Source organism: Macaca nemestrina, chromosome X (assembly GCF_043159975.1).
Source record: "Macaca nemestrina isolate mMacNem1 chromosome X, mMacNem.hap1, whole genome shotgun sequence".
NCBI lineage: Eukaryota > Metazoa > Chordata > Mammalia > Primates > Cercopithecidae > Macaca > Macaca nemestrina.
The window spans coordinates 120,462,226-120,484,678 of NC_092145.1; the positions used below are offsets into that span (position 1 = coordinate 120,462,226).

Here is a 22,453-nt window from a genome sequence, read left to right on the forward strand (position 1 = left end):
CAGCCTGGGCGACAGAGCGAGACTCTGTCTCAAAAAAAAACAAAAACAAAAACAAAAAAAAAGTAGCCAGGCTTGGTGGCACACGCCTGTAATCCCAGCTACTCAGGAGGCGAGGCAGCAGAATCACTTGAACCCGGTAGCAGAGGTTGCAGTGAGCCGAGATCGCGCCACTACACTCCAGCCTGGGTGAGAGAGTGAGACTCTTATCTCAAAAAAAAAAAAAAAAAAAAAAAGTAAAAAAAGTATTAGGCATGCAATACTTCATTTATTATCAGATTATTATTTTTTTCCATCAATACGTGCTGAGCACCATGCTACACACTGGGAGGATACAGCCAGAAACAAAATTCTGAGAACATTATGGATATATGTACATTGCTGGACATTGATGCAAGCTTAGCACTTGGTGATGGTACACCGTACCGTTATGGACGATCCAGTCTTGCTGAGGGAGATGACCTCCCAGGGACCAACCTGCAGAGCCTATTCAGGAGCTGATAGCAGGCCTGTGTGGTTGGCCTTCAGAGGGTGAGCTAGACAGTGACAAGCAATGAAGTGGCCTTGTTAAGGCATTTAGATTTTGTTCTAAGTGCAGTGGGAACTAGTGGGGTAGTAACATTCAACACTTTTTTTTTTTTTTTTGAGACATGGTCTCCCTCTGTCACCCAGGCTGGAGTGCAACGGTGCAATCATGGCTCACTGCAGTCTGGACCTTCCAGGCTTAAGCAATCCTCCCACCTCAGCCTCCTGAGTAGCTGGGACTACAGGCGTGCACCACCACGCTTGGTTAGGGTTTTTTTTTTTGTTGTTGTTGTTTTTAAGTGGAGATGAGTGAGGTCTTGATCTTGTCTCAAAATAAATACATAAATAAAAATAAAAGATCTTTCTAGCTGCCACGTTGCAGGTAGACTAGACTGGAGGATAGCAAGAGTGGCAGCACAGAGATTGCTAGAATAATCATTCTGTGTAATAATCCAGGCCCAAGATGGTGGCCTGGCCTCAGGTGGCTGTAGGAAAATGGGAAGTAGCAGGCTTACTGGATGGACTATTTGGAAGTAGAATAGGTTAGCTTTGCCAGTGGACTGGAGGAAGGTGAGGGGGAGATGAATGAGAATGGGTCAAGAATGGCCCCCTAGGATTCTGCTTTAAGCACCAGAGTGGGTGAGCCATTTTCTGTGATGGGGAAGGGAGTTAGAGCAAAGAGCAGGTTCTAAGGGAAAAGCTCTTCTCTATCTAAGAGACATTTGTCCTGCTCACCACTGTTTCCCTAGCACCCGTACAAGGCCTGGCATTTATTAAATGCCCCCAAATATTTGTAAATTAATTCCTCTTTTAAGAATTCAGTTGTGGTTGGGCGCGGTGCTATACTTGTAATCCCAGAACTTTAGGAGGCAGAGGCGGGTAGAATACTTGAGGTCAGGAGTTCGAGACACATGCCACAAGGCAGTGTGGCAAAGTGATTAGGACGATGGACTCTGAAGATAGGACTGCCTGGATTTGAATCCTAGCACCACCATTTTCTAGGAATGTTCAGTAACTTCTCTGATAGTTTCCTCATCTGGAAAAAATGTACATAATAACTCTGCCTACCTTATAGGGCAGTTGTAAGGATTAATAGTTAATTTATAGAAAGCATATTGAAGAGAACTTGAACCTAACAGGTGTGATGTAAATGCTTGCTATTGTTACTAAGCTGAACATAGATGCCAAGTTGAGATATCAAGTTTGAAGTTTGATATGGGGATTTGGAACTAGAAAAAAAACAAAACAAAAAAACAAATGTAAGAGTCATCAACAAGTAGGTGGTATTTAAAGCCATAAACCTGGATGAGATTGGTGGGGAGGAGGGGGAGGATCCAGGCCCAAGGCAACTGGTAGAGCATAGAAAAGCCCACAAAGAAATTGAAAGAGGTTCTCAGCTAGGATGAAAACCCTGTGAGCAAGCAGCTCAAGGGAGCAGTGGTCAAGGCGTGTTAAATGCTCCTGGGAGGCCAAGGAAGGCAACGACTGAAAAACAATGCCACGCCCCCCCACCGCCCCCACTCCTGGCAACAAGGAAGTAACCAATGATGTTGAGCACTTTCTGCAGAATGGCCAGGGAGGATGGAGGGGCTGAGGAGTGAGATAAATGACCATGTGTCTATACAGTGAAATTCCACCAGGCTGGAAATTGACAAGGCCCATCTACATGTGCTGGTAGAAAAGTAAGATATAGAGATAAGTTTCATAGGTGAGGTACAGAACAGATTGTGCAGTGTTTTCCCATTTCTGAAAATAGACCAGAGGACACGCATGTGTACAAAGAAAATGGAGGGAAGGGGGCACTCCCCAGCAGTGTTGGAAATCTAATGCACACACAAATATGTGTCTATATTCCCCCCTACTTTGTTTTTACACAAACTGTAGCAGACGGTACACACTGCTCTGTACCTTTTTTTTTTTCCCTTAACTGTAGACCTTGGGGGTCTTTCCATATCAATACACAGAGCAGATCTTCTTTATTATTTTAACAGCTACAGAATATTCCATTGTATGCATGTGCCATCAATGTCACTGCCGGCTCTTTAGGTTGTTTATAATCCTATGCTGTTATAAACAAAGCTGCACTTATCCCAGTGTCTTAAAACAACTTCAAGACTAGCTGATTTTTAGAGTGAACTTGAGGTAAGCCCGCAGAAATTCCACATGGATGGAGACACCTCTTTCAATAAGTCCAGCTGGGAAACAGATAAATAGGGAACCAGCAAAGGAGATATGAAGTTAAGAAGGGCCATTCTGAAGATGGGGGATGCTTCAAGCAAAAAAGTGTAACAGGGGGCCTTTCAAGAAAGGGTATGGGGGTGAGGCTGGAGGCACCCAGGAAAAACCTCTAAGAAGGTGATATTTTAGCAGGTGTGAAACGATGACTTAAAACAGTGTGAGATCCTATGTTGGGCGCTGCGGGAACATCAAGATGGATGGACAGACACTGGCCTTCCGGAAGGTTCAACTCCAGCAGGGAAGCTGGGCTGTTAAACAAATTGGCTGCAATATTGTTAGAAAGTAGTTGATTCTTGGCCGGGCGCGGTGGCTCACGCCTGTAATCCTAGCACTTTGGGAGGCCCAGGCCGGTGGATCACCTGAGGTCAGGGGTTCGAGACCAGCCTGACCAACATGGTGAAACCTGGTCTCTATTAAAAATACAAAAAAATTAGCTGGGCGTAGTGGCGGAAGCCTGTAATCCCAGCTACTTGGGAGGCTGAGGCAGGAGAATCACTTGAACCTGGGAGGTGGAGGTTGCAGTGCGCCGAGATCACGCCATTGCACTCCAGCCTGGGAGACAGAGTGAGACTCAAAAAAAAAAAAAAAAAAAAAAAAAGGTTGATTCTCTTAGAGGTACAGGATCTACAAACTTCCCACTGTGGTCCCTGCTGGTGAAGTCTGCTCAGAGTTCCAAGAAGTTCCCTGAGTTCCTCATAAGACAGGAAGCTGGGGGAGAGAAGCATATTTTGCCTGAAATGTTAAGATTTTTTTTCCCCATAGGGATTCAATGACATGCATGCCCTGGAAGGTTTCAAAAATTGGAAATAAATAAGTAAAAATCCCAAGAAGAATTTATATTCCTGATGGCTATGCTGATGGTCTTGTAAATTGTATATTTAATCAAAGGCACTCAAATGTCTTTTTTTTTTTAAACTATTGAAGAGCTATTTAAATGTCAACATAAGTGATTCCCTCCCAAATAGTGCTGTTTATACATTACTTCCCCTAATAGACCATAATGATTCATAAGGAGGCATTTCTCGCCTCTAAATTGTAGGCCTATTGAAATATAAATTAAGATGATAAATAATTTGACCTTACCTGAGAGTACTAAGTATTTACATGTGTCAAATACGAAATTACCCTGAACATCATGGTCCCTAAAAAGGCAGCCTTCCTCTCCCGGGTGAATTCACTAAATGAAACGGGTTTATAAATTTCCCTTAGAGTGTGGAGAGAGAGGGGAACACACAAAAGAACCGGCCCGGGGACCCGTCCCCACCCTCCAGCCTTCCCAGGAGGCCCGGGGGGCCGCGGAACCCACTCCCCGGCGGGGAGAGGCGGGTGCAGACCGCCCCCGCGCGCTTCCCGCGCTCCCCTCTCCCCCTCCTTCCGCGACGCCGCTGGAGTTTCAAAACATGGAGTTTCCACAGGAACTTTGCCAGGCCGAGCTCGCAGCCTTCCCGGGCTCCCCGCAGCGGGATTCGCCGAGTCGGCGGCGCCGCGCGGCCTCCCCGCCCCCCCGCCCCCCACGCCCTCCGGGGAGCCGATGACCCGGAGGCCTCGGGCAGCTCCGCAAAACCGCTCGGTGGCTGTAGAACCCGGGGAGGCGCGGGGACTCCGGAGTTCTGCACCCCCGCCGACCCCGCCCGGGCCCCGGAGGGTGGCAGCCTGGCGCCCTCCGCAGGGTCCGCGCCGAGTCAGTCCGCTGGCTCTGTTTGCTTGGCTCCGCCGCCCAGGGCCGGGGCCGAGGAGCGGGGGTCGCCGGCCGTGGCGAGCGAGGCTGGGTGCCTGGGCAGCCGGCTCTGGAGTTTTGTTTTGAAGCCCGGCGTGGGGGAGGGGCAGCACCTTGTCAAGGAGAAATTTCCTGTTCGCAAGACTCTGCTTGCAGAGTTTCTCTCCTGCCCTTGACCTGACAAGTGGATCTCGACTGCGCGAGTCCCCGAGAGTCTAGCCAGCCGCGCCAGGAGCGCGCGGGGGTGGGGACACCCGCGCCGTGGCGCCGAGGCCCGGGGAGCCCGGCTGAGCGGGGCCGACGCCTGCCCTCCCGGTTCCCGGGCGCACCCGGGAGCGCAGAGCCGAGCGGTGACTAATCTGCGGCTCCGGGCCTCTTGGCGCGCAGCCCGGGCTCGCCTCCCGCCCCCTCGTCTCTCCTCCCTGCCGCCCTCCCAGCCCCACCGCGCAGCGCTCCGCCGAGCGAATCGTGCGGGCCAGCGCCGCCGCCGCGTTCCCGGGAGTGTGGGAAGCGGGTCGAGGCGGGTGGCTCGGGAGCCGTCTCCAGTCGGCCTCCTTCGACCCGGGACCGAATGTGCATGTGTTAGCTTTCCCTTAAGCACTTTGATCGGCGTTTTCTCCTCGCAGCCGAGGAGCCAGAGCGAACCGGGGCTTTTAACCCCCTGCGTGCCGGCCCCATCGTGGGCTCAGGGAGGAGGGTGCCGCTGGGAGATTGGTCGATACGGGGTGCGATCAGTTTGGTTTAGCAAGCCTGAGCCAGGAGGAGCCCGGCGGGATCCGAGGAGCTTGCCCAAGCGCGGGACGCTCTCCTGTGGAGAGCAGGCAGCTGAGGCCCGAGGCGGCTAGTTAATGTTCAAGCCCTCCCAGGGGCAGCGCCGTAACTCGACCTGCCTGGCCAGGCTAGGTGCGGGCTGGAAAGGCCCGGCGGGCGGAGGGGCCCAGGAGGCCGTGGCGGGACCAGCCTTCACGCACCCGGTTCGTTGGCGCGTGGATGGCTCCTAACCCGGAGGGGGGGGCTTTGCGCTCGCCCCGCGGACTCGGCTCTGGCCGCCGCTCCCTCCCCTGGCCCAGGCCTCGCCTGGGAGTTAATGATTGATTTACTGGCTCCGCGCGGCCGGCGCCCTCCCAGCTATTTGTCCAAGCTGAGGAGTTGCTGGCGAGCAGCGCAGAGGCCAAGAGAGCGGGGGTCGCCGGGGAAGGGAAGCCACGCTGCCGATGGGAAGGAGAGGCCACTAGCTTAGCTCCCACTTGGCGGCTCTAGCTGTGTCGGGGCGAACCCTCAGGAAGCCGGGCCCGGGCGAAGGGAGCATTGGGAAGCTCCACATGTAAATGGGTTGGCAGCTGGCGATTAGGCCGCCCGATTTTATGAGTCATAAAGGGCCGCCCGCCTGGCCCTCAACCTGCTCGCTGTGGATCCGGCGCGCTTGAGGCCCAAGTGGTGGACCATTCCGGCCGCGCAGAGGGTCATGCTTCGGGGGGCCCAGGCCGCCGAAGGAGTTGCGAAGGACTTTCTCGCCTTTCTTGTAGAAGGCAACACCAACACCCTAAATCAAACCGCTCCAACAACCGAACGCTCCACACAGACACATCAATAAGGATTTCGCCTCCCGCGTACGAACGCACAGAAACACTTGTCCTATTTTTATGCAAATGACACCACACAAATAGATCTCGCAAGCCCGGGAGAGGGGCGGGAGGAGGAGGGGAGCCGCCGCCCCAGCCAGGGGGCTGTGAGAGGGGAGGGACGCCAAACCCGCACCCCAGGGCCCGCGCCGGCTCCGGCGCAGCGGGGCTGACACTGGCCAGGCGGCCCGCCCCGCAGGCAGTGGCTCCCTGCCAGCGCCGCCAAATCGGCCGCGTCCCCAGGCTGCCTGCAGAGGCGGATTAGGGAAGGAGCGAAGCGAGCCTGTGACTAATCGCGGGGCCTCGGACCGGAGCACCAAGGCCATGTGCGACTGACAGGACCGACACTAGCAGAGGACACGGCGACGCCTCGCTTAATTGCAGGCTTAAAAAAATGCCGCCTGAGCAGCTCTGGCGCGGAGAGCCACGGCTTGCGCGTCGAGCTAGGGAGCGCGCGCGGGGGGGGAGCGGGGGTTTCTGCTCTCTCGCCCCGAGGATGGAACGTTTGGCGTCTCCTGGACCGAGGGACCTGGCCCTCGCGTCCCCCACTCTGCTGGGTCGCCCCGCCCCGCGTGCCGAGCAAGTGTGGCTGAGCCCGCCAGGAGACTACGATCCAGCCTCCAGGGCTGTTTCTGACCCGACCCTTTCCCCGTAAAGCCGACGTTTCCCCGCTTTCGCCCTAGATCCTATACAGGAGGGGGCTGCGCAGTTGGGGGTGACAGATTCCAACAAATCCTTAAAATAAAAACCGCACGCACGAAAGAAACACTTTCTCTTCCCTCCCCTTCCTTCTTCACCGACTGATACAAAGCCCCGAATGACCAAAGGGAAAAAGAGAGGTAAGTCGGGGCTGCAGGGAGAGAGGTCATCGAGTGCCAAAACCTCCGGGCTCACAGACACGAACCCTGGGCTCTTCACCCCTGGTCACAGTCTCTGTGGCCCAGACCTTCCTGGAGCACTGGGGCCTCTCGGGGGCGTAGGGAGAAGCGTTGGGAGGCCGGCGGCTCTGTTGGGGAGGGGGAGTGGGAGGGAGCGGAGAACCCAGCGAGAGAAGTTTCCACCACGCTCCGGTCGGCTGCTGCCAAAATCCCCGGACCCCTCCCCGCCTGCACCGCCTTCCGTTGCCACCACAAGTTTGGTTTAACGAGAGCTCGGGACAAAAGCAAACGTTTTCTATAGATCCCGAAAACAAAGGGGAAAGAGACGCCCGGGGCCGCGGAGAAGCGGCTGCTAGCGTAATGGTGCCAGGCCGAAAGCAGAGCATTAGAACTGCAAAAGCCGCGCGGGCGGGAGGAAGTGCGAGGCGGGAGGCGGGAGCGCGGGGAGGGCGGGAGGCGGGAGCGCGGGCGGGGGAGGGGCGCTGCGCCATGTTTCCGTGTCACCCGCCGAGTCGCCGGCTCTGGGCTCGGCCGCCGGCTTCCGCCTGCCTCCGTAACAGCAGAAAGCGTGCGATTAGCAGCCAGACAGGCGGAGACTCCAGGCCCGCGGGGCCGCCGCACACGCCGCCCGCGGCCCGGGCCCGCGCCCCCCCCGCCCGCCGGGTAATCATCCTCCTCGCTGCAGCGCTGTGTGCACTCTCATTAGAGCAGGGAGGCTTTTCTCTGTGCACTCGCTCGGCTCCCGCTGGCAAAACAACGCCTTCCCCGGCCGGGCCCTGGGCCAGGAGAGTCGGGGAGGGTGGGACGGAGGTGGGGGGTCGGTGAGGCAGGGCAAGCCTTGCAGGTCAGCTCCGCCGCCCGATCTCCTCCGGACACGGAGGAGACCGGGAGCGTCCATTGGCCCTCCCCTAGGTGGAGTGGCAAAGTCCGAGCCCCGCAGCCGACCCTACGTCCCTACGTGGGTAGGGGCGGGAGTGCCGGTGCCGCCATGACCTACTCCCGTCCCCCGCCGGAGGCTAGAGTAGGGCTGAGGGGGAGATGAGTGTGTCTGGTTTGGAGAGCGGGGGCGGACACTGGGAAGGCTCCCAAAACAGGTTTTGCCCCATCTGTTTTACGAACGACCTCTTCAGGCCAGAAGCCGGATCCCAGGGGTGGCGGCCCTTCGACCTTCGAAAGGAGACCCGGGCCCGCAGCAGGCCCTCTGGCTTCGCGCTCTGTCGCCCGCAGTGGGTGGGAGACGGGGGTGGCCGAGGCTTGGCTGCTCCTGGCCCTGAGCTTCGCAGCCCTATTTTCGCATCCGCGATCTCCGCACACAACACTAGGCAGCCTCTCAGAGCACCACGCGCCCAGCTGCAGGGCCTGGGAGCAGGTGTTCTGCCCGGCCGGAGTGGCGGCTCCGCGCCCCTCCCGTCCCAGCTGCGGAGCTGCGAGCGGTGCGGGAGGGCGTGCTTATGGTGGTAGCAGAGGGACAGGGACATCTCATCGGACCGCAGGAAGGGTCCTCCCGGCTTACACCGGGATACCGCAGGGCCCGGGCGGTCGCCTGGGACGAGGAGGGATCAAGGGTGACGCGCGGCCAGCCCTCGTCTGGAACTGCCCTGGGGCCAGCGGAGGCCGCTCGGGGCGGCGCGAGGGCTTCCGGTTCCCGTGACTGCGGCGGCGGCGGCGGGGCGGTTGCGAGGAGCACCCTCCCCTAGCTGCCGCCGCCGCGCGGCTCTCGGAGCAGCGCCCTAGGAGCCTCTCTGCGTCTGGCAGCGCTGCTCTCGGCTTGCGCTGGGATGGGGGCCGCGGGGTGGTCCCGGCCCAGCCCCCATGGGGAGGGGCGGGGAGGCGGGGGCCGGAGACCCTGCGGGAACGGCCGCGCGCCTCCCAGCCCCCCTCCTCGCCGCCGCCGCTGATATGGCGGGCACGTGAAGCGCAGCTCGGCGCCCCGGCGCCAGCCAGGGAGCGGCCTGCCCTGCCGGCTCAGCTTACCCGCGGGCCCAGGAACGCGGAACCGAGCCTGGCCGGGCCCCGCGAGGCCCGCACCCCCGCCCCCAGCTCGCTGCGGCCCGGCACCCCCTCCCCGCCTGAGCCCGGCCTTGGGGCCGCGCCAGGCGGCTCGCCCGAGGGGAACTCGGGCTGACTAATGGGACGCGTGTGGGCCTTACGTGAGGCCGGGCTGTCAGCGGATGCCCGCTTGCTCGGAGCTTAGACCGCGGCCAAGCTTTTCGGGGAAGGGCGAGAGGAGGGGTTTCCCCGCTGGGCGGTTTCGGCTCCCCAGGGACAATCCGGCCGCGGCAGGCCCCAGCCTTTGGATCTCGAAGCCTGGCCTGGAGACGGTAGACTCAGCACGTGCCCGACGCCACAGTGCCGACCCGGTTGGGGACGGGGTGGGAGCCTCGGGGTTGTGAGCTGGAGGTGGGCAGAGGCTAAGTCAGCTTGGTCTGGGGCGCCCGCCTTGAGGTTTGCGTTCTGGGGCTAGCCATTGGGCCGGGGGGGAATTTGCAGGGCGCCCTGAGGTCGTGGAGTCCAATACCAAAACCTTCCTCAACAAAGTCTTCCGGAAACCCCTTCGTGAAATTCCTGTGCCGAAAGAAGGATTTCTAAAACTCCCCGAGGGTCCGGTTCGGCTGGGAGCTTTCGGGTTCTAGGGAGTGTGATTTCCTTTTTCTCTCTTTATAGGGGCCTATAAATATCAGAAGAGTTTCTTCTTATTTCGCATTAACAACCACTTCATGTTGACATAGTTATATGACCCTCCCAAGTATAACTACCTGTTTAGTTTCAAGACACTGAGTGCGATGGCGAAACACAAACATCGACCAGTAACTAAGAGAAGGAAAACCCGGCCGCGAGCTTGGGTTGGATACAGGATAAATCCTCATCACGCATCCCTGGTTTTATTCAGCCTAATTACACTAGTAATCCTGCCCCCCACAAGAAAGCCTGAAATCCTGCAGTCGAGGTGCGACTTGTCCTGGGGAGCCCCGCCAATGGGGAGTGGGTTGTCGGTGGAGGGGAGGTGGGTTTTATATGTCACTTCCAAATGAAAATGTTTTCTTTCTTTCTCTTTCTTCTTTCTTTTTTCTTTTTCTTTTTTGATGCAGTTTTTGAAAAGAGCGTTTTTGCGAGATAAGAAATGACCGATCAAAATCGCTGAGGGGAGGTTGTAAGCAGCCGCTTTGCCCCAGCTTAGCGTTATCTTATCTTTCACACTTGCATGGAGGAAAAAAAAAAATTGGCTTATCTTTATCCCCACCCCCTTCTCGCCTTAATTGCTAAAAAACACTGGTGTGTTAAACCGGGAGGAAGGAGGTCTCTGGAGTGTCAGTGGAAAAGGAAGATTCAAAAATGTGGGCTCCCGGGGGAAGCAAAGGTGGCAGAATTTATTCTTTCCCCCAGGCCTTTCTACTACAACACAGAGGGTGTAGTCCACGGTGGAAGGCTGGATGGTTCTTTATTATTATTATTTTAAGAACAAAATCTGGGGTTGGCCTTGGGTCGTGTGGCTTCCCCAGGCCTCGCTTTCTGAACTTCTCCCCTCCATCTCTCAAAAGCTGCTCGTGGGTCTGCGTTGAGGCCTCTCACTCTGCCTTCATCCTCCCTCCACTAGACACATCCTCCTTTTGGAGGGGGGGGATGCAAGGCTGGGACGCATAGCCTGCTGGAAATCATTAAAATATATGCGAGTGTCTGCAAACACACACTTTTAAATCATGGCGTTTCCCTTCCACGCTGGTCTATTTAAACTCCAGAGCGAGCTGGATCTCCTCCCTCTCAGTCGTTTGTCTGTGTCACCGACAGGCCGCTAATGGCCGGGCTTCCAGGCGCTGTGCATTATGCATTAGCCTCCTCCCTCCGCCGCACACAGAAGGTTCTGTCAGGCCGCACCACACAAACCACCCGGAGCCCCCCCACCCCACCCCCCGCACTCAGGGCCTGGGGCTGCGCGGCTGCTAACGCGCTGGAAACGCAGGGATGGAGAGGAGGATGAGCACCGAGAGCAGAGTGGTTCGGAAAGTGGAATGGGAGCGGGTGAAATGTGCCGAAGATTACGCCGTTTGGAATCCCCAGCCCGTTGTCAGCCCCAAAACTTTGCTCCTGGCTGCGACCTTCTCGAGGCAACCATCCCACGCCGCTCACCTCTGTGACCGACTTTGTTGGGGGCGGGAGGGCAGAGGTATTTAGAGACAGATCAGCACCGTGTTCCCTTCCGCTGGTCGGTACCCACCTTTGTGCTGCAGGTGAGGGGCTGGCAGAGCCTTCTCTACCCCTCCAGTTCGGGAGTGGCACCGCGAAGGGGTTGGGGTGGTGCGTCTTCGCAGGGACCCGGTGGGAGTGGAGGAGGGAAGCTGGATACAAAATGGTAGGGGCCGGAGGCAGACACACTGGGTCCGAAGGCGAGTAGTTGGTGGTTCCCCGCCCCCGCTCCCGGCGGTTCCCACTCACTGCCCCCAGCCGGGTAAAATATCCGCAGGAGGCGCCTTGCTAAATAAGCAGCCGAGGCGGGACGTGGCGTCCGGGTTTATCTGCTGGAGCATCCGGCCCAGCGCGGCAGCGTCGAGGGCTCTTAAGCCCTTGCCGAGCGCAAGAGGCGGCCGGCCTCCCAGAAACCTCCCTTATTTATGCCCATTTGGTCGACACCCAACCACCCTGCGGGCCCCCGTAGTATAGATGCTAGTTCACCCACACGTGCCTGCGTTTGGGGAGCTCAGGGCCTGACCCAAATCGACCCCAGACTAGAAATTCCAAATAGTTGCTAGGAACCACGGAGAGCCTGCCCTTAGGGCCTTCCTTCCCCAAACACCCAATAACCCTCCAAAGGCCAGGAAGAAGAAAGAGCAGTCATGTTCAGCCTGGCGACCCTTAAGTCCAGCAGTCTTCTGCCCTGGGAGGCAGCTACCTTTAGATGTTTCCAGATGAGTGAAATCCTGGGAGGAGGATGCGCCTCCTGTTGTTACCTGGTTTGAGTTTCGGGGGAAAGCCAGCTGTGCCTTGTGCTTGGAGGATGGGGCAGCGGATCTTTTTAAAAGTGCCATTGGATAAGCCCAGAATTCTTGTACAAAGTGACCAGAAGACTGTAAGTGTGGGTGTGTTTTTAAAGAAAGTCTACCTCACATTATGTAAAAATACATTATCTGTACTCATCCAAGTCCCACCTGTTCCAGTACCGCGTGTCATCGCCCTGAGAACAGCCTCCAAGGAGGGCCATCGGAGGCCTACAGAGCTTTATGATGTGGATCCTACACATACTTTCTAAGTGAATCTTGCACACAAGGTTAGAAGGCCAGCGTCCCCCCCAAACACAGGATGCCTGGCTTTTCCCCTAGGCCAGGGTGGAGCTGGAGGTGTGTGGGAGAGGCCCTAGCGGGTCTTGCAGAATCAACCTGCCTTGAGAAGGGCAGCCAGGCTCGAGGCCTGCTCCTAGAAGCGCCAGCTCGATTGCCCAGTTGCAAGGCCTGGTTAGCCTGAGGTCGAGTGGTTTGTTATAATCAGGAGACCCTTCCATGGCGAGGGAGACTGGTGGCGGAGGGGCAGCCCCCGCTGCTCCACCTGCAGCACCTCTCATTTCGGCACCTATTTCTTTATTTCTCTGTGGGCTACACGGCCTCCCATCTCATGCACTCCCTTGCTCACTCACTCCTCCTCCTCTGTTTTCATTGAAATCCTCCCCTTGCTGAGTGCTGGGTATAGCGGCCTGACCCCTGGGTCAACTCCCGAGGGGCTCGTGGGAGGGCAGGAGAAGGGCCAAATCGCCGGCACACACTGCAGGCCCCGCGGCATCCCCAGCTCTCTGAGCCCCTTCTTGAGTGGGGACACAAGATAGGACTGCCCTTCGACAGCTTTCGCTTGTTTTCCCCAGAACAATTCAAACTAGTCGGGCCAGTAGGTGTAATCTCCCCTCCCCCCTCTGCCTTATAGCGCCTCGGGGAATCCCACATTTTAATTCCCAGTGAGTCACGAATCCCCCCACCACTCGTGCCTCTTAGGACTCCCTTAATAAGGTATTTTTAAAATCCCACGGAGTTGAAAAATGTATCCCTAGGAGATGAAGGAGAAACCCTTTAATCCTACCAGCCTACCGTGGAGGCAAGATCCCTAAAAAAGGTGGGGGAGGATGTTGCAAATTAAGTCAAAGGCGAATTTACTGGCCTGTTTGTCTCCAGCATCAAATTTCCCCCCAGTCAGCCCTCCCCGCGGCCCCATCGCATTTACAGCACCCCCATCCCCCATTCATTTTAAGTCTAGGACTTTCTTTTTTTTTTTTTTTTTCTTGAGACGGAGTTTCGCTCTTGTTGCCCAGGCTGGAGTGCCATGGCGCGATCTCGGCTCACCGCAACCTCCGCCTCCCGGGTTCAAGCGATTCTACTGGCTCAGCCTCCCGAACTCTAGGACTTTTAAAGTTAGACAAACAGGCCTCTTTGTCGGCAGCCCTGGGAGGCCGTAAGACTCCGAGAGGCTGCAGGTCCCGAGCTCGGTTCCTGGATTTTCTAAAAGTTCTGGACGTTTACATGCGACTTCGAACTCTGAGAAAAGCCTGTGCCTGGGGGCAGAGTTGGGGAGATGAGGGGAGGGGATAGAAGGTGGCTGGGCACCAGGCCATGGCCTCTGCGGTTCGGCCTAACCGAGCCGGAAGAGCCTGGCACGGCTCCACACTGGCCCAGGCCAGTTCTCGCGTCCAACCTGCAGCAGCAGAGCGGCCTCCTCGCCTGGAACCACGTTCAGAGTTTCCCCACAAATACCCAACTTCAGCCTTCCCGGTTATTTTTGACTTGTTTTGAATAAAAGGAGTCGCTTCAAAAAGGAATGTTGCTACAACACACAACCAGAGGCCTTTTCTCCAGCTGTGTCTGTAACTCGCATGCGTTCAATCTAATAACTTTTAATGTCTGGTCCTAAAATGTCTTTATAAAAAATAGTTTTACAGCATAATAGTCCAGGTGTCTTTCTGCTTGTTACCGGAGATTAAAAAAATGTGTGGGTTGGCTTGCAGAGATATCCACCCCCAGAAAGACCAGGAAGAAAAAGGCGTGCATTCCATTCTACAGGCGCTGGTCCTGGAAGCGTTCGCGGCCCAGCCCGGCTGGGCACTGCTCGCGGGGGCACTTGCTCGCCTGTCTTTTGCATCAGTTGTTATAAGCAGCTCTGGAGCATGAAGATTTAATTCTGCCGAAGTTTCGGGTTTCAAACGGTAGAGATGTTTCACTTCTGCTTTGAGAAGGGCTGTTTTTATAACTATGTGCTGAGAACTAAAACAGAATGAATAAAATCGCACCTAATACCAGTCCCACAGTCAGTAGTGAGTCTAATTTTTAAAAGGGAAAATATCTGCTAGCTGGAGCTGATTTTGGCCCTGACCTTGACTTAGTAATCAACTTGAGATGCTTTTGATTATTTTTGGCATGGGGACACTCCAGGATATTTTAAAAACTTTCCGTGTGGATTTACAAGCCACCTCCATTTCAGATTTATGTTTCATGGAGCCTGCACCATCTTGTCCTTAGGCAGAAAGAGACACCCCACCCCCTTCCCAGTATAAAAAGACCCTAGCGGGCAGCCGAATGGGGTCACCTTTGGCCGCGAAGTCCGGGCCCGCAGTCTGGGCGCGGTTAGTCCGGAATACCCCCTCCCCCACTCCTACCCCTTCCCGCCAGCTTCACCAACTAGGGCTTCTCGGCTCGCCCTTGAGGCTCTGCGCTCCGGGGAGGCCGGAACCTCGCTTCTCCGCTTCCCCCTCCCTCCCGCCGCCCCCCGCCCTCCCCCCGCGCCCAGCGCCGCGCCGGGTGCGCTGGAGAAGCTCAATACGTGTCAATTGAATTGAACTGCTGCGGGCGCAGGCTGTACGCCGCCGCCGAGCACCGATCAGCACGACGTTACCGAGTGGAAATTTATGGGGCGAACGGTGTAAGCCAAAAGTTGCTCCCTGCCAAGGAAAATAAAACGCGGGAGATAATCTCCCAAGGCCGGGGTGAGGGGCCAGGGCAGCCCCTCCAACCATCAGAGGTACAGACCGTGAAAATGCTCGAGAACCGGGAGAAATACAGGCGGATCTCCGCTCTCCGACCGCCCCCCACACCTCCCGGTGCCTCCACGGGCTGCTCCCCCCTTCCCCCACCTCCAAACAATTCCCACACAATTGAAACGTCCGGGGAACTCGGGCGCGGAGTTCAGGCGGAACGGCCACCGTTGCCTGGGGTGGTGTTTTCAGGTAGCTTTTAACACCGAAATGGGAAAGGGCTCCTCTGGGAGGAAGGGGCGAACTGGGGTGGGGGTGGGCGCGGGCGCGCACAGGCCACGCTCCGCTGGGTCTCGGAGGGGACGAGGCCGGGAGAGCGCAGCGCTGGTGGCAAGAGGCGGCGGCAGCGGCTGCTGCCGCTGGGGTTTGACAGCTTTGGCTGAGCGGAGTGCGAGGCGCTTTATGGTAATTGCGGTCCTCCACTGGCCTTCTGGGTAGCGAGGGGAGTCTCGGCGCGCGGCTGGGAGAGCCGCCCCCGCCGCCCCCATCCCCTCGGCTCTGGCTCTGCCGGCAGCCCTCGCCGCTGCCGCCGCCCAAGTCGGTCTCCGGCTCGCCCAGGACGTGCGCCCGGGCCGGGCGTGCGCAGCCAACTCGGCCCGAGCTGGGGAGGGGAGGCCGAGGGACGAGGGAGGGCGCCACCCAAGTGGTCCAGGGTTCGGATCCGGAGAGGCCAAAACGTGCCGGGCCGTGCATCGATGACGGCCGGGGAAACTCGGGCAAACCTTTCCTGGGGAATCACCCCTCCCGAAACCCCACCGCGGAGGCGCCGCAGCGGAGGGTGAGCGGAGACTGGGGTAGCTCAAACTTGCGAGAGCTGGAGGCGGCGGCGGGCGGGCGGCTGTCGCCCGAGCGCTGCGCCTGCGGGGGGAGGGGAGGCGGCTGTTGGGAGGGAGGGAGGGAGGGAGGTAGGGCGGGCGGGAGGGAGGACGAGCGGAGGGAGGGGGAGGAGGAAGAGGAGGGAACCAAGGAGGGGGGACGCGTTGGGATCGCGGCGTGCGGCGGCAGACGGAGCCTGGGCTCCCAGCGGCAAGGTGAGGCAGAGCTGCGCTCCTCGCTGAACGCGGGCCGAGCTCGGCGGCTGCGGGGGAGACGCGCCGGAGCCCAGACCGCGACCGAGAGCGGGAGCTAGGCAGGCGGCGGCGGCGGAGGGGGAGCCCGCGAGCCGCCGGGCGGAGAGCCCAAGCCGCGCTGTCGCCGCGCAGGGACGACTTGGCCAACACTCACACACACTCACACACACCCAGCCCGAGCGGGCGCTCGCTGCGAACCGTCAACATGGCGCTGGGGCTCCTGCCCGAGCGCGGGCGGCGGCGGCGGCGCGGGAGCTGCTGAGCCCGGCCAAGCCCAGTCCAGCTGCAGGAGCCCAGAGGATCGCACAGGGCTGTCGCCACCTGCCTGGAGGCTGCGAACCCGCCCCGCCCCGCCCCCACCCGGCCCAGAGCCCACCCCTCGGCGGGGCCGACCCCGAGGGCAGCCGGCTGGCAGCAGACGGCGAGGGAGTCGAGCGAGCGCGGCGCCGCGAGCGGGCTGCGGGCAGCCGGGGACTGCAAACTTTGCTGCTCGCCGCGCTTCTCCGGCCCGGCTCCTTCTCCGCTCGTTAACGTCGCCGCCCCCCCACCCCTCGTATCTCTCTCCACCCACCCAACCGCCCCCCGCTCCTCCTCGCCGCCTCGAGTCCGCTTGGGGGAAAACTTCAAAGCGCCGGATCGCAGGCTCCCTGCCTACTCCCCGACTGGGGATTTCAGGTCAGTGCCCGGAACACCTTTCCCCCGGGAGGCCGCGGACGGGTGGGCGGGCGCGCTGAGGGCTGCAGTCAGCCCACTCCCCCGGGGCCCCCGCCCGCAGCGTACCCCGCGAAGCTTTTGCCTCGCGCTTCCCTTTGGCTTCCTTGCTCGCTTTCGTTTTTATTTCATAGCTGTAAGTTATTAAAAATGCAGCCAACTTAAGCGGTCCCGCGTGGGCACCAGGGAGGGAGGGGGCGCGGCTGGGGGCCTGGCGCCCCCCCGGGGGGCCAGGAGGAGAGCAGGGAGTTCGCGGAGTGGAAGTTTGCAGCCTGTGTGTGTCTGTGCGCGGGAGCGCGGTCGCCGCTGAGCGCCGCGAGTCGGGCGGAGTGGGGGGGGAGGTGGGCTGGAAGCTGGGAAGCTGGGTTCGGCGTTAGCTCGCGAGCAGGAAGGGGAGGGCGGCGGGTTGCCGTCTGCTTTCTTTTTCGACTCGGGAAAGAACTGTAAAAACCCCCAGCCGCCGCCGCCTCGTCTCGCCTCTCCGGGGGCCGGTCGTTCCTCCAAGTGGAACGTCGGCGTGTGCGTGCGCGAGGGTGTGTGGCGAGTGCCTCGGGCTGAGCCGAGCTCGACCTGCCGCCGCTGCCCCGCAACTCGGGAGGGGAGTCCCGTTTTTTCTTGGCTTGCCCCAAAGCGCAAATCACGTGGATTTAAAAAGAAAAAAAAAACAACTAAGAAATCGAGCAGAGCGTGGGGTTCCGACTTGGCCCGGCCGCCAGCCAGGTCAGACGCTTTGTTTTGTAAATGTTCTTTTAAGATTATAATCTGCAACCCCCCTTCCCCGCTCCTCTCCCTCCGCGTTGTTCCGGGTAGGTTTTAAGTTATGAGCCCCCAGGCGTGGGTGTAGAATGTGCTTGTGCGGGGGCGGCGGCGCGGAGGGAGGCCGGGGGCGGGCGAGACCTGGGCCCTCCGCTGGGCGTTGGGGAGTCTGGTGGGTAACCCTGATGGGCGTGTGAAAGTCTGCGGCCGGAGGAAGTTGGTCCCACTCGGAGGGCGTGTGGCACGGAGGCTCCAGGCGAAGAGGAACTTGCGCACCGGGGCACGATGCTCGGCCAAGGCGGGGAGGGCGAGGCGCCGCGGGGCCCGCGCTCGGTGCCGGCGGGCGGCTGCGCTGCAGAGCCTCCGCCAACTCGGGGGCTCGCGGCGGCGGTGACGAGCGCCTGCTGTTTACGGAGCAAGCTTTGGGGCGCCGTGTGTGGAGTAGGGCGGCCGAAGTCACGCGTGGTCCCAGCAGGCTTCCCGCCTCTCGCACGCTCGAGTGGGCACGTCCCGGGGTCCCGGAGACGGACGAGTCTGGCAGCGTGTAGGCCGTGGCCGGGCGAGGCGTAATTTGCTGTTAATGAATCTTTTCCAGAAAGTCCGCGATCTCCAGCTAGAGGCTGTGAGTGCCCGCGCGCCAGGGCGCGCGCCGCCAGCGTCTGGAGGGTGGGGGTGGGGGGAATGGAAGAGCGAAGAAGGAAGGAGGAGGGTTATGTGTATTTAGAAACAAACCTTAAAAAGAAACCAACGCGCTTCAAATAGGTATTCGCACAGCCTCGCTGCGTCTAGACTAGACAGCTCGGGGTTTTAGCTGTGTTTTCCCCCCCTTTTTTCGTTTTGAGAAGAGGCTAGGGGAGGGGGAGTGTGGTATTTGGTTCTAGGGGTAGCCTCTTGGAGAAAGATCCTTAAAATGGCCTGGGAGTAAAGACTAGGAGGAAATGGCCCACCCCAGAAGGTGGTGGGTGGTGAGTGCAGACAGACTTGGGTATTTCTAGCCATCTGACACTTCCTGTGGCACTGGAAACGGACACCGCGGGCCGAAATCAATCCTTACGAAGTGTTGGGTTCGGTTTTGCCAACAGAATTGCTTGCGTGGAAGGCATTTTAATTGTCAGCCTCAAAGACTCCTGTACGTGGACACTTAGGGAATACGCTCGTTCCTCGACCCTTTCCACTCCACCCTCGACCTGTTATCTGGTCTGGGTTTTGCAGTGTTGGTTTTCGTGTTTATTTTGAGCACGGTTTCAGCGCGTAGAGCGGAGGGGGGCGGGGGAGAAGGCGATGATTAATATGCCATCCAGGTTTAATCCAAGGCTGGCCTTCAGTGTGAGGGTATACACCGCCACGCACACGAATTGCCTTGGGGTGTTTAGGGGAGCGCGCGGGTTTCGGGCAGCAGGCGCCCGGCCGGCAAGTCGCGGCTGGGGCTCGGCTGGCCCCAGCGCTGTCCTTTGAGGCGCTGTCACCAGTAGGTGACTGAGAGTTAATTAGGAAGTGTTCTCCGGATCAATGGGCTGCACAGCTCATTAGCGATTCTCTCCAGCCCTTTGCAGGGCCGTCCTGGCCTCCGCCTCCCACACAGGCCGGGGCCCCGCGGTCCAGGCTGCGGGGAGCGCCGCTGGGAAGTGGGGAGGGGCCGGTAGCGAGGGACGGCGGGTAAGCGAGTGTAACTTCGCGGGGCGGCGCGTTGCGTGCAGCGCCTGGAGGCTCGCGCAGCCCGCTCTTTCTTCCTGCCCGCGGTCGCCTCCACTGTGTCTTTAACTCGCTCCCGCTCGCGTCGCTGCCTGGCTGCTCCTCCCCGCCTCCCTCGCCTATCTCTTGTTCTCTAAGCACGACGCCTGTGCTCCCCGCCCAGTTTGGGATTAGACAAGATAAAAATAGGACTGCCCAGCGCGCGGAGCTGTGACTGTGCCCCGGCAGCCGGGCTGGTGGGAGCGCGGGGGCCCGGGGCTGGGGAGGACCCGTGGAGCGCTCGGAGCGGCCAGCCCCTGTGGGCCCCCTACCCCCACCCCGCAGGCGCCGTCACGCTCCCCGGGTTCTGTCCGCCGTGAACCGTGCGGACCGGGGGACCTGGGCAGGGTCTCCGCGCTCTCGCGGGTGTTGTTGGTGTGCCGGTGATAGATCGGTCTAGACAGGCATGCAGGCTCCCTCCCGGCTGAAGGACTAGAGGGGGGCGCGGAGACGGCAGCAGACTCCGTGAGCTGCGAGTGAGCGAGCTAGCCTCCGGGCCCAGCGAGCTGGGTGGAGGGAAGGCCGTGGGGTTTCTCTTAACCCTTTGAAGGCCGTGGTGGGGTAGTGTAACAGGGAAAGCGGGGGGCAAAGAGCCTAGTGGAAATTCCTGGAGGCAGAGTAGCTCGCACTGGGGAGGAGCTGTGAGTCTGGGCCTAGGGTTTTCCTTTCTCTTATGTGTGCACGGTCACATCCTGGTGCATCGGGCTCGATTTTTCCACAAACCAAACGCAGCTGCTAGATGATCTGGATTGACCAGGTAGTTCTCAGTCGGCGAGCTGTGAACACACACAAAGAACACCCTCACTTTAAAAACTGAGTTTGGAAGACAGATGTAGACTCAATGTTCCCAAAGAGAATTCATGAGGGTGTTCAAGGACGGGAAGGTCTGCACATAGCTATAGTCGGGTGGGGCCTCTGACCATGACTGCTGCAGACCAAGGACCAAAGCCTGAAATGCCCCGCTAGCATGTACAGGTATGCACTGAAGAGAGCAAAGCGGTCTTTGAGTTGTCTCTATATAAATAGACACACTTTTAACCATGAACTTGTGGGGAGTTAGATATGTGCAAGGAGACAGCCTTCAAAGAGGAGTTGGACACTGATGTGTTATGAGATCCATCATTTGTGTATATATATTAGGGGCTAATACTAAATTGGTCTAAAATTTTAATACACCTTCGCAGACATTTATCTAGTTCTTTCTAGAGCTCGAAATGGGCGGATGGGTTACCCTATACATAAATAACTTATTACTAACATTCCAATCTCCTCCTCCCTCCTCTTCCTTTCTTTAAGAGTTTGTGGTCTTAAGGGATCCTCTGTTTACAGTTAAACTGCAAACCCATATTGGTCTGGCCTGGGAAAGAGCCATGTTACAGGCAAAGCAAGAAGAATGGAAGTAGTAGGAATGCTCAGATTAAGATGTGCTCCTGAATGACATGTGCTGAGACAAATCAAGACACTTGGGCTCCGATGCCCTAATGGAACAAGAGATAACATAAGAGATAAAGAACTGGCCAAGGGGAATGTAAACATGGGTATGCAAATACAGAGATGTATAGCGATATTCTGAGAGAAAAATCCCAGACTTTGTTGAGCTGGAAACGGGGGCAGAATTTCTGTAAGTGCGTTCCAGAGACAATAGCCCATTTAAAGGTGTGAAGAGGGTCACTTGGAAACACAAAAAGCATTCATATGCATACATCCATGCTTAGATACACAGGCTGAATGACAAACACTCCTCATTGCCTCACGAAGACTTTCCTGCCGAGTGAGTGAGACCGACTTGGGTATGGAAGAGTGGGCCACACAACCACATTCACACACTTATTCACAGGGAAATAATGTGTCTTTGGCTTGAAGGAAACTGATGACCAAGCTAGCAGCCTAAGGATGGATGGCGTGCAGTGAACTAGGATTACCTCTGGTTATAGTTTATTTCTCTTCTAGGGGTGAGGTGGAGTGGGCAGCGGGTTGGTGATGAGCAGGTAGGAGCCTTTCTGAAGAGATTTTGAGCTCCTGATCTTGAGTGGCTGGATCGTGCAGCCACAAGAGGGGTAGCTTTCCACTTTGTGGTCAGGAGGAATGGCTGTTGCACTGCTGGGGTCCAATTTGCTAAGGTGGAGCAGGGCCCCAGTGGGCTGGGAAGGAGAACAGGAAGAAGTGCGGCCTCTGGGAGGAATAAAAGGGAGGTATGCTTGCTTGCTTCTTTTTTTTTTTTTTCTGGAGGAGACCGTGGCGGGGACAGCCTGTGTTGGGTGGATTATCAGGCGCCTCGGTGACCCCAGACGCGCATGTGAACTCCGGCTAGGGTATGGCTTGCCCGCGGCGTCGATTTGCTGCCGTCCCTCTTTGTCTAAGACCAGCCGGGAATTCCAGCTTTTATTGGGAAGACCGCACTTGGGTGGGGCCCGCGCCAGGCCGAGTGGGGCAGGGTCGGGCCGCGCTGGACGGGAGGCTCGGAGCCGGTAGAACGGTCCTCCGGAGCGGCGGGCAGCCCTGGCAATGCCACCCCGGTGGTTTTCTCGAGGGCACCGGGCCCGGCGGGGCGGAGAACTTCGTGGGTCCATCTCGGCCGCCCCGCCCCACCCCCTCCCTCCGGCCCGAGGCCGAAAGGAGCTCAGAAGGCCCTTTGTTAGGCCCCGAGGTCACACTCGTGCCCCAGGGGCCGCCGATGGGTGGGAGAAAGTAGTGCAGCGGGTCAAGAGAGAGCCTTCTTATTGCCTCGGTGCCCCAGCCCATCTTCTGGATCGGGCCCGGTGGGGGCCTCGCCCAGATCTGGGTGGGGAGGCCTGGGCCGGCCCTGGCCCGCCCCGGCTTCTTTGCCAGTGTTTATGGCCGACGGGATTCCGTCTGTTTGCAAAACCGGACGCGCTGCTGAGGCCTAGGTGGTGGAGCCAGGAGAATCCGCCGGGGCGGGAGTAAATGGTCTCCCCGCGGCCGCCCGGGTGGTAGCCGAGCCGCGTTTGTCGCACGCACTTGGCCGGGGGCGTCCACTGGTCTCCAGCCCTGCCCGACGGCTTTCTCTGGTTGCCCTCAACGTGTCCCTCAGGAAGGGATATCTGACTTTTTGTTGGGTGGAGTTCATTAACGATGCCTTTCTGCGCTATTTCTGTAGAAGGCCCCCTTTTGGGGCGCAAGCTCACCTCCAAGTGTTTACAATCGAGGGTCTCAGAAACTGGGGTCTTCACTCCGTCATTGTTATAGAG

General features: G+C 58.4%; 1 protein-coding gene across 13 annotated transcripts in view; it reads left to right on the forward strand.

The window, feature by feature from the left end:
- The window catches only part of LOC105499838 (BCL6 corepressor), a 129,502-nt gene that overhangs the window by 64,515 nt on the left and 42,534 nt on the right, over nucleotides 1-22,453 (forward strand). For 5 of the 13 annotated variants that reach the window (XM_011772649.3, XM_011772685.3, XM_011772714.3 and 2 more), the window contains exon 1: nucleotides 16,436-16,721. The exons of 5 other annotated variants lie outside the window; for them this stretch is intronic. The gene's annotated coding sequence lies outside the window, so the exon portion shown is untranslated. Of the gene's footprint in view, nucleotides 1-15,593; nucleotides 15,755-15,979; nucleotides 16,722-22,453 lie in introns of those variants that run through there. 3 more of the 13 variants (XM_011772692.3, XM_011772723.3, XM_011772672.3) reach the window with 2 other exon arrangements.